Source organism: Arachis ipaensis, chromosome B02 (genome assembly GCF_000816755.2).
Source record: "Arachis ipaensis cultivar K30076 chromosome B02, Araip1.1, whole genome shotgun sequence".
NCBI classification, from domain to species: Eukaryota; Viridiplantae; Streptophyta; class Magnoliopsida; order Fabales; family Fabaceae; genus Arachis; species Arachis ipaensis.
Genome location: NC_029786.2, coordinates 2,557,769 through 2,569,125, shown reverse-complemented (window position 1 = coordinate 2,569,125; position 11,357 = coordinate 2,557,769). Strand labels below are relative to the sequence as shown.

General features: G+C 33.7%; 1 protein-coding gene across 5 annotated transcripts in view; it reads left to right on the top strand.

The window, feature by feature from the left end:
• LOC107622953 (putative disease resistance protein At3g14460) overlaps positions 1-11,357 on the top strand; it is a 65,155-nt gene that overhangs the window by 31,160 nt on the left and 22,638 nt on the right. For 2 of the 5 annotated variants that reach the window (XR_002356888.1, XR_002356887.1), the window contains one exon: positions 5,610-6,094. The exons of the other annotated variants lie outside the window; for them this stretch is intronic. The gene's annotated coding sequence lies outside the window, so the exon portion shown is untranslated. Of the gene's footprint in view, positions 1-5,609; positions 6,095-11,357 lie in introns of those variants that run through there. 5 annotated transcript variants of the gene reach the window in all.

Sequence of the window (11,357 nt, the reverse complement as noted above, 5' to 3'; positions counted from 1 at the left end):
GTTCTCAAATTGGGAACCCCTTTCCCCAGCCCCCAGCCACACCCACGGAAGAGAGACGAGAGATCCAAAGAGTGGGGAGCCGCGAGGGAAGAAGAGGAAGTAGGGAGAGACAGGACCGCGCCCAGTCATCACTGTCGTGCTGCGTCCCGCTGTCGCCGCCATCGCGCCTGGTGCTGCACGCCAAGCTCGTTCCTTCATCGTCAACGCTGCCAGAGAGGAGAGAAGAGGGAGACGTGATGCAAGCCAAGGCCAAGAGGAAGGGGACACCGCCGTGCCTCCATCGCGATTGATCCGCCGCCACTGCTGTTGGGTCCGCCGTGGGAAGAAACCCGATGGTGGGGAAAGAATCTGTCACTGCTGCTGAGCTCTGCCCCTGTTTTTGGTTTGTCTTTCTAAAGCCGCTGTTGTCATTGGAGTTACATGATTGGAGGAAAGATGGAACTGCTGCTGCCATGGCCGCCGCGCCTCTACCACCAAGAAACGCCTAGCCGCCGCCGTCGAAGCCAGCCTCGCCGCCATTTTCGTAGTTGTAGATTTGGAGCTTCGAAGAGAGAGGAGTTCCCAGAGAGAGAGAAACGCCAAGGAGGAGGGAGCATCCGCTGCTGCGCTGTTCCTGTCACCGTTTGGATGTATCTGAACTAAGCCATCATCCTTGCCGCCGGAGTTGTTGGTGCTGCTAGAGCTGAACTGCTCCTGCCATTATCCCGGTCCAGCCTTTTTTCTTGATTCTGCTCTAACTTTCATGTCCTATTATGCCACCATTTAATCTATCTTATTCTTGTTTTAATTCGATTTTAGTTTTGCTTGTTTTAGATTCCCCGAACTATTGCCAGCTCCATCTTTTGTCGCTATTCCGGTTCAAATTTTTGCTCTCATTCGTTTTATTCTACTTCAATCCTCTTCACCTTGAATTTGGCACTCCGGGATTGATATCTTCGGTCCCTTGGAACCACATTGTGAATAGGCTTTACATTTATAATTGTTTGATTGTGCATCTATAATTATTTTGACATATACCTATTATGATCTTTGAATTATACTCACTATATTTGTCTAGAACGGTTTTAAATTAATTAAAATAATTGATTTATTAAAATTGAATAATTCATTTTTATGAAGTTTATTTCGGAACTATACATGAGACCATATATATTTTTTTTATGAAGTTTTGCATTATTTTAAATTGTTTGATCTTACTTGAATATCTGTTTTCGAGACCATATATATTTTTTATGAAGTTTTGCATTATTCTAAAATGTTTGAATTTACTTGAATATCTGTTTTTGAAGCATTGAAGTATTTGTTGGTATTCACTTAGTTTAAAGATTGTGAAATATATTTGAAGTGTGTTATGATTGAAAAAGTATGATTGGAAAGGATTCTGATGAGAAAGTATAGTATGATTTGATTTGATTCGATACCTTATATATTTGAAAGATCAAAGATTTGTTGTATTTCAACTTATATGTTTTGAATTAGTTTAGGAGGCTCGTATTAGAAAACCGTAGTTAACGGCGGTTATGACGTTAACTTAGATGCATCTAACTCAGACCTCAGCTAGCAGGGGTGTTGCTAGCCTAACGTGTAGGCCACACGTTAGATCTGTTATTCTGTTAGGACACACAAGAGGAAAGGGCTACCCATAGAGGTGGAGCCGCCCAGGTGTGGAATTTTGATGTGATTTCTGTATGAGAACTCCCTTATTGATTCACTTATTATTATCAATTATTATTTTCTAATTAAAATTTCTTTGATAATAATATTTATATGGTCTCATGTCGATTATAGATGTATTGTCTAGTCACTGAGTTGCAAAACTCACCCCATTTTTTTTAAATATTTTTCAGGAACAAATACTTGACTATGTGAGACTTTCTATTCAAGAGTAATAATCTGCAATGAGTATCTATTCTTTATCGAATTCCTAGGTGTATATGCTCCATATGTCACAGGCAGGATCTAACTGTTTTTAATTATTTTAATTTTTGTTAAAAATGTATAATTATTTATTTTAGAACTTGTAAAATATTTGTAAATTTCTTATTCAACTTATATTTGCGTATGTTAGGCTTGTTTGGGGATTATTTTCCTGAGTGCCGGTCATGGCTCATTTTCGGCCGTGACAAAGTGGTATCAGAGCTTAGGTTTAATCTGTGTAATATGGAGCAAGTGTCCTATAGTAGGATCATAATTGTATAAATAGAAGCGCGCCTATTTGTACAAATTGTGGCACTATCAAAGGCTTATAGGAATGTCCTCTTTGTCCTCTATGTCATTGTTGTCTTCTGATTATTGTGATCATGCGTCCTCTGCCGCTTCTTACTACTCCTATCCTTTTGCACCCAATCTTGACATACTCCTTTGGTAGATTTTTTTGAACGTGTTTTGGCAATGATTTCAGCTTTGGTTCCGGTTCGCAATTTCTCTTGTATCTAGTTCTAATTTTCTTCGATTTTGTGAATGTATGCTTTAATCTTCTTCATCTTCGTGTTGTTCTATGATTCCTGATGTCAATAGTTCATGAATTACTTAAAAGATTTAATCTATGTTTGCTGCGAATTACCATCTGATTCCTTTATAGAATTCTATTTGAATTTGTGGAATGCATAGATTTGTTGAGTTACTAATTGAGCTGCTTTGTTCTAGATTTGATAAGCGATATTGGAGTTTTCTTCTTATGTTGATAATCTTTGGAGTTATGACCTAATTTTGATTTGCTTGTAATCCTTTCTTTCAAATCAAAAATTTTGAAAACGGTTATTTAGTTGCTCAAGAAGAAGGACTATGCGATGAACATATGAATGTAGTATTGTTGTTTGTTGGATTGATGATTTTTTCTACTTAGGTGTAGTGAATTATTTAGATGATCGGTTAGCGGGATCGAAGGTCTTTTCCAATCTAAGAGCTTTCAGTTAATTTAGTACTTTGCTTGTGCAAAAAAAAAAAATATATTCTTTCGTTTATTAGCAACTTTCTTCAACATGTCAGTGGTCTACAATAACATAGTGTTTTTAAGTTGAATATCAGATGTTCTGTCATGTGCATGATGGAAGCTATCTAATAATCTTGTTATATGTAAAAAGGAATTTGGTTTACTCATTCTTTCATGTGTCATATGCTGAAAAAAATGAGTTTTGGCAGCAAATTCAAAACACTTGAAAAAGAATCAGACAATTGTACCTTAGTTTAGTCAGAGCTTCCTTCTATTTGTATCTTAAATTTCTTCCCTCTCATCTAATTATATCTCTTTAATTTATGAAAAATGAATTGCTGTTGTTGAAATTTTGACAAGGTGAGTTTGGAAGCAGTTATATGTACAACTACATGTAGACCATCACAACTTTGTGGATTGCCTAATCTTGTCCAAGTTGATTTAGAGTAGAATGGTTTACTTGATTTTAGTTCTTCCCTGCTATTTTAAACTTATCATTGCATAAGATTATTTTCAGGAAGACATTCCGTAAATAAATTGAATGGTTCAGTCTTCAAATTGCCAAGTACTCATTAATCGAATTAACAGAATTATTTATAATTATATTAGTTTTAAAAATTTTATCTATTTTGCTCATTGATTTTGTAGGCCATGTGGATGTTACTGCAATTCTGCATGGAACATGTTTTAAACTGACGTGCATATAATGAATCTCATTATTTGAATTGGCTATGTTTGTAAACATGGTAGTTCCAATATGAAAAAACCGGAAAGTTTTGAAATAAGATCATATATTTTTTTCTTGAGATGTGTTTTCTGGATATTTTTCATGGAATATAATCTAATAGTAATGTGTTTGGCTTAGCACTTGAACATGACATGAGTTAAAATATCTAGCGTTATCACATCTTGTGGTGTGGTTATTGAGCATGGTGCATACAGGACTAGAAATTATAACATGTGAGAAATAGTTCTTTTAAACTCCTTTCTTTTTTTTTAAGTAATGGTAATCGTTAAGTTTGAGAACGCTAGGTATTCTTTTCGAGTTAGTTTGTGTTGAAGTATGCGCTTTGATCGTGCCGCGTGATTTGACATATCATTCATTCTTCTATCTTTCATATCGGGAGTTCCTTGTTTTAATTCTTCTTGAAATGCAATACATCTTAAACATATCTCGATCTGATCGTGCTACTGGCTATCCCTTAGATTCTCGACAATATAAGTGTTGACTTTGCTTTTCTCCACGTGAACTATGTAACAACTTGATGTAAATCTGAACATGCTTTGTTGTGATACATTATATCTTGTGGTAGTCTCCTGGAGTTTCGGGTCTTCTTTGAAAAAGTTTTGATTTTATTCTTCTTTTGCCTGATTGTGTCCCTAATCATTCTTTGAATTTTTGATAAGATAGCCCTAGATCTTGCCTGCATTTTCCTACATGGTCTGAGTAACTTTCTTATGTTGTTTGAGCTTGCTTGTTTGCAATGCACCACCTATTTCATTAATTTATAAGAGATCTTCACCCTGGATTTTTTTTTTCTTTGAATACAACTCGATTCTCTTTCAACCACATCCCATTTGCTCATGCATATCCTTGTGTGATTGTGCACCTAGGTATCCTCCGAGGTTCTTGAGGAAAAACCTTTGCCCGACATCTATTAATCTCCAATTCATAAACCTTGCATCTTTTGTTTAGCCTTAAATTTGTTTGACGTGATAGCATTTATCCTTTTATAATTTCCTTTGAAATGTTCGTTTCATATTTTTCCTTTGAGCATGTGAAATAATTCTCTTAGTTTTATCCATTGTTGATGAATGTCTTATTTGATTGTATTCCTAATCATTCTCTTAAATCCTTGTGAACATTGACATTGACTTTAGTGACCATTTCCTATGAGCTTTGTACTTCTTTTATTTGGTTTAAACTCGTTTCGACTTAATAATCCATCCTTCTTTTATTGTTTCTATCAAAGTTCCTTGATTTGGATTTCTTTCTTAAAATGCAAATTGACTTTCTTTCTAGAACACTTCATTGTTTCTGTACATCATTGCTAAGTTGTGATCCTACGCATCCTTCTGAATTCTTGCGAACACCGTCCGTGATGTTTGATCTTCTATCCTAAGTTTTGTATTCCACTGAGTAAACTCGAACTTGTTTCGATGTCACGTGCGATTCCTAGATATAACCAGCGATACGTTAGTTCTACAAAACACGAATTATGGACGCGGAAGGTGAAATTTGTAAGTGTGCAACATTACAAGAAGTGTGAAGATAAGTTATGCTGAAGTTTGAGAAGTTGAAATTTCAAGTCTTGATGTGAGACCGATTGCTACCATGGATATATTGCATATGTGCAACAGAATAAGAAGATTGGGAAGTGCGAGTGTTCTGAGGAGAAAGTTAAGGAGATTTTGGTACAAGTTGAAGAGTGCTATAGGTGTTTGTCTTATCAAAGGAACAAGAGTGTATGTGAATGTTAACCACGCCTTTTTAACACAAACATATCTTGTAAATTTTGCACCTCATTATAGTTCTTTCTCATGTTTGGTAAAGTGCTAAAATCAAGTAAAGTTTTGCAGGTTATATCAATTTTCGAGGGCAAAAATTTTTGTAAGGAGGGTAAAATGTAAAATCCCTAAAATACCCTTACTTCTCTTTTTTCCCCCCCCAAACCAGAAACCCTAGTTCTCAAATTGGGAAACCCTTTACCCAGCCACCAGCCACACCCACGGAAGAGAGACGAGAGATCCAAAGAGTGGGGAGCCGCGAGGGAAGAAGAGGAAGTAGGGAGAGACAGGACCGTGCCCAATCATCACTGTCGTGCTACGTCCCGCTGTTGCCGCCATCGCGCCTGGTGCTGCACGCCGAGCTCGTTCCTTCATCGTCAACGCTGCCAGAGAGGAGAGAAGAGGGAGACGTGATGCAAGCCAAGGCCAAGAGGAAGGGGACGCCGCCGTGCCTCCATCGCGATTGATCCGCCGCCACTATTGTTGGGTCCGCCGTGGGAAGAAACGCGATGGTGGGGAAAGAATCTGTCACTGCTGCTGAGCTCTGCCCCTGTTTTTGGTTTGTCTTTCTAAAGCCGCTGTTGTCATTGGAGTTACATGATTGGAGGAAAGATGGAACTGCTGCTGCCATGGCCGCCGCGCCTCTACCACCAAGAAACGCCTAGCCGCCGCCATCGAAGCCAGCCTCGCCGCCATTTTCGTAGTTGTAGATTTGGAGCTTCGAAGAGAGAGGAGTTCCCGAAGAGAGAGAAACGCCAAGGAGGAGGGAGCATTCGCTGTTGCGCTGTTCCTGTTACCGTTCGGATGTATCTGAGCTAAGCCATCATCCTTGCCGCCGGAGTTGTTGGTGCTGCTAGAGCTGAACTGCTCCTGCCATTATCCCGGTCCAGCCTTTTTCCTTGATTCTGCTCTAGCTTTCATGTCCTATTATGCCACCATTTAATTTATCTTATCCTTGTTTTAATTCGATTTTAGTTTTGCCTGTTTTAGATTCCCAGAACTATCGCTAGCTCCATCTTTTGTCGCTATTCCGGTCCAAATTTTTGCTCTCATTCGTTTTATTCTACTTCAATCCTCTTCACCTTGAATTTGGCACTCCGGGTTTGATATCTTCGGTCCCTTGGAACCACATTGTGAATAGGCTTTACATTTATAATTGTTTGATTGTGCATCTATAATTATTTTGACATATACTTATTATGATCTTTAAATTATACTCACTATATTTGTCTAGAACGGTTTTAAATTGATTAAAATAATTGATTTATTAAAATTGAATAATTCATTTTTATGAAGTTTATTTCGGAACTATACATGAGACCATATATATTTTTTTTATGAAGTTTTGCATTATTTTAAATTGTTTGATCTTACTTGAATATCTGTTTTCGAGACCATATATATTTTTGATAAAGTTTTGCATTATTCTAAAATGTTTGAATTTACTTGAATATCTGTTTTTGAAGCATTGAAGTATTTGTTGGTATTCACTTAGTTTAAAGATTTTGAAATATATTTGAAGTGTGTTATGATTGAAAAAATATGATTGGAAAGGATTCTGATGAGAAAGTATAGTATGATTTGATTTGATTCGATACCTTATATATTTGAAAGATAAAAAATTTGTTGTATTTAAAATTATATGTTTTGAATTGGTTTGGGAGGCTCGTATTAGAAAACCGTAGTTAACGGCGGTTATGACGTTAACTTAGATGCATCTAACTCAGACCTCAGCTAGCAAGGGTGTTGCTAGCCTAACGTGTAGGCCACACGTTAGATCTGTTATTTTGTTAGGACACACAAGAGGAAAGGGCTACCCATAGAGGTGGAGCCGCCCAGGTGTGGAATTTTGATTTAATTTCTGTATGAGAACTCCCTTATTGATTCACTTATTATTATCAATTATTATTTTCTAATTAAAATTTCTTTGATAATAATATTTATATGGTCTCATGCCGATTATAGATGTATTGTCTAGTCACTGAGTTGCAAAACTCACCCGTTTTTCTAAAATATTTTTCAGGAACAAATACTTGACTATGTGAGACTTTCTATTCAAGAGTAATAATCTGCAACGAGTATCTATTCTTTATCGAGTTCCTAGGTGTATATGCTCCATATGTCACTGGCAGGATCTAACTATTCTTAATTATTTTAATTTTTGTTAAAAATGTATAATTATTTATTTTAGAACTTGTAAAATATTTGTAAATTTCTTATTCAACTTATATTTGCGTATGTTAGGCTTGCTGGGGGATTATTTTCCTGAGTGCCGGTCATGGCTCATTTTCGGCCGTGACATTGAAGTTGTACAAAGTGACATTTTTATTTGGTGATTTTATTTTTGTATTTATTTTAGTTGATAGACTTAATCTTCTTATGTGGCACTCGTCCTCCTTTTTCTTTTATTGGTTATTGTTAGAGTTGTTGCTTTCTTTTTTCTGTCGTAGGTTCTTGTGAAGGCATGTTCTTTATGAATTGTTGAATTGTATGCACTTTCTATTTTGTTGTTTGTTCCATCTTTGTATGTATGTTCTTCTTCCGAAGATGTGTTTTGAATTTGTATGGTTTTCTTTCTCCTTAATCTCTTAATGTGCATACAGTTATCAAATGCCATCTACAATAAAAAGAATAAAAATGCGCAGAATTTTTTTTTGAAAAAGTTATTTTTAATAAGAGTAATTGAAATAGTATAAAGTGAAATTAACTGTTAATATTTTTCTTTGACCCACTCTGTAAAAAGTTTGCTTTCATTGTACCTTTAATTGGTCTATACAAATCATTTGCATCTTCTATTATAGACTTTTTGTAACAAATATTTGAATTTGTTCATCATATTTCTCTTCACAATTACATGAAGAGATGTTCCTGCAGTGTTAGTAAATCATAGTTAATAATTAGTTAAAAAAATTGATTATATTTTTTTTTTAAGTTATTAGAAAAGAAACAATGAATAGCATTGTTTTGTATATTTTCATCTAATATAATCATTTCTAAGCAAAGAAACTCTTTTTCTTTTGTGGGTGTTAATATTTTTCATAGACGAATTGTTTGTTTGGTGATATTGTCCAAAAAATGTTACTCCATTGAGTAAGTTTGAGATGTTGTATAGTGCGAAAATAAATTTTTTGTGCTAAATTTGATGTTATTTGAACAAAAATAGTGATAAGAGACTTATATAAGTAGTTCAAATAGTATGAAATTTGAATATTTGTAACGTAAAATTTATTATGATTAATAGATTATTATGACATTTGTAATGGATTTTATTACATTTAATGAGTTATTTATAGAAATTAATAAATTAATTATTGTGTTATAAATTTATTATATTGTTTGTAACGGTAAGATATAATAAATATACGGATATGGATTCTTATAGGTTACAAATTTGATTAGATATTATTAATTTTTAATTATTGTCGTTGGTAATTTTGTAGCTTAATTTGCATATATTTCTATTATTCATTTATTTGTATATTTTTTTGTATATTTTATTTTTTTGCTGATTTGAAAACAATAGTTAATTTGGCAAAAATTGAATGATTGATTCTAAAATTTTGTCAAGTAAGCGATATTGATGACATAACATTAATAAGAAGAAAAAAATGCTTTAAAAATAATGTGGCTATACTTATCCATCTATTTTTATATATTAAAAATAGATAGATAGATTGACAATTTTAAATTTTACGATTTGTTATGATACTCGAATAATATGCACTTTTGTAAGGATATTTTGACGAAATGGACCTCAATTTTCATTACCATATTGTTACTGTAATGATGATTTTTTCTTTTTGGGAAGTGGTTCAATCTTGGATTGGCCTAAAATTTTGATAGCAAATTCTGGGATGTACTTTTCATTATGAATGGTTGGACGATTAAGATTAGATTTGGAGGGTGAGATATGGTTTCCATGCGCAAAGTAGTTCTGGTTTTGTGAATTTTTTATTTTTTTTTTGTTTTACGTCAATGAGGCTTAGTTCAAATGGTATATGTTCCTCTTTTTTACCAAGAGGTCTTTGGTTCAAGTTTTATGTAGTGCAAATTTGATCAAGAAAAGAGGATATCATGTGTGTGTGAGCGTGTAACTTAGGATTAGGAGTTGTCTAATCCATCGATCAAATAAAAAAAAAATGTTTCACATTTATATGCATTAGTATTTGGTTGTTTTGACTTACTGTAAACATGATTGGTGCATTTATTTAGGATTCTCTTATATCCTTACTTGATTATAGTGGTACTTTTTTTTGTAACCCGTAATTTTTGTCTCTCACATTGAAAGAGTTTTTCACATTAAAATTTTAGTGTTTTGTTTCTATTTTTTTTTTTCTGATTTCTGTTATTCTATCACTGCCTCTGTTTTGGGTATTGATACGCCAATTATTTTTTCAAACAGCTATTTCAATTTACGAGGTATTTGCCAAATCAATGTTTTTTCTGTTTCTCAAATTGAAAAGTTTTGCTTTCTAATTTTTTAATATTTGGAAAGTGCCCTTTTGCAACAGAAAATGTACTTACACAATTTTTTGAGACACTATCTATATATTCACGAGATTTCACTAATTCATGAAACTAATAATGTAGCACTTACTAATATACGTTTACAAGCAAATAATTTTAAATTACTTTTTTTTTCTTAATAAAAAAGTACTCTCATTTGTATTCTAATATTTTTTTGTGATTCACACACATTCAAATCTAGAATAATATCAATTAAAGCAAAGTGGAGGCAGAACATGAAACATTACTCAGAGGATCCTCCAGGCTACCAGGCTCTTATATCATGCATATATAAATACATATTTTTGTAAAAGATAATTTTAGTATAAAATAGCATTTTAGTGTCAAAACCAGGGCATCTTAGAGTAGATGTTTAGAACCTCTTAATTACAAGTAGGGGTGAGCACGGGTCGGTTTGGTTTGAGTTTAAGATAAAATTAGAATTGAACCGATCAAAAAGTAATTGGTCTGGTTTGGTTCAGATTTGTATTTTTTTGTGCTTGTACCCGAATCAAACCCAACCGATTAAGAGCAGATTGGTTCGGTTCGGGTAGCGGGTACCTGATGACTTTGAAGTTCATTAAAAAAAAAACCAAATTGGCAAATTTTTATCTTAAAAATTCAAGAAATACAATAAACATGTAACATCAACAGAAATAATGCAAACATATTAAATATGAAATATATTAAAAATTAAACTGATCAAAATCCAAACATATTAATACTAAATAATTTTGTCTAATGAAAATATAAAAGTGCAATAGAAATATTAGAAGTTAAATACAAAAGTCTAGTGAATAATCTTTGAAAGAAACTAAAACCAAAACACATTAAAATCTAAACATTAGTGAGATAGGATTAGCGTTATGAGTTAGAAAACACATAAAAGTTATATATATAATTATGACCAGGTATACGAGTTGGTTCGGGTTGCTATATGGGCTCTCATGTTAGATACACGCTCTACATCTATCATTGTTACATACACGCCGCCTGTGATGCTCAGCTCTCATGAGTTTTAGCAATTCAATTTCAAACATATCCAATGTACTTATGTACCATCCATCTTAATGTGTAAGCAAGTTTTATGATTACCTTGATTTATATGAACTTCATCACAAAATGATGTTTCTGCCTTTTCCACTGATTAATGAAACTAACAATGCAGCAGCAATGATGTTGGAAGAAGGAGAAGGGCTCGTAACTAAAACAACTAGATTTAAACCCAAATTAAATACTATGCTGCAAGAATAAAATTATTAGATGTAATACAAATATGAATATAATGTTTCAATAATTAAAAATGACATAATCTATGAATCATGACATTATGTATTTTTAACATTATTATTATAAATAAATAATAGGGTTAACTACTAATTTGGTATCGAAAAAATTACGCTGCTAACAA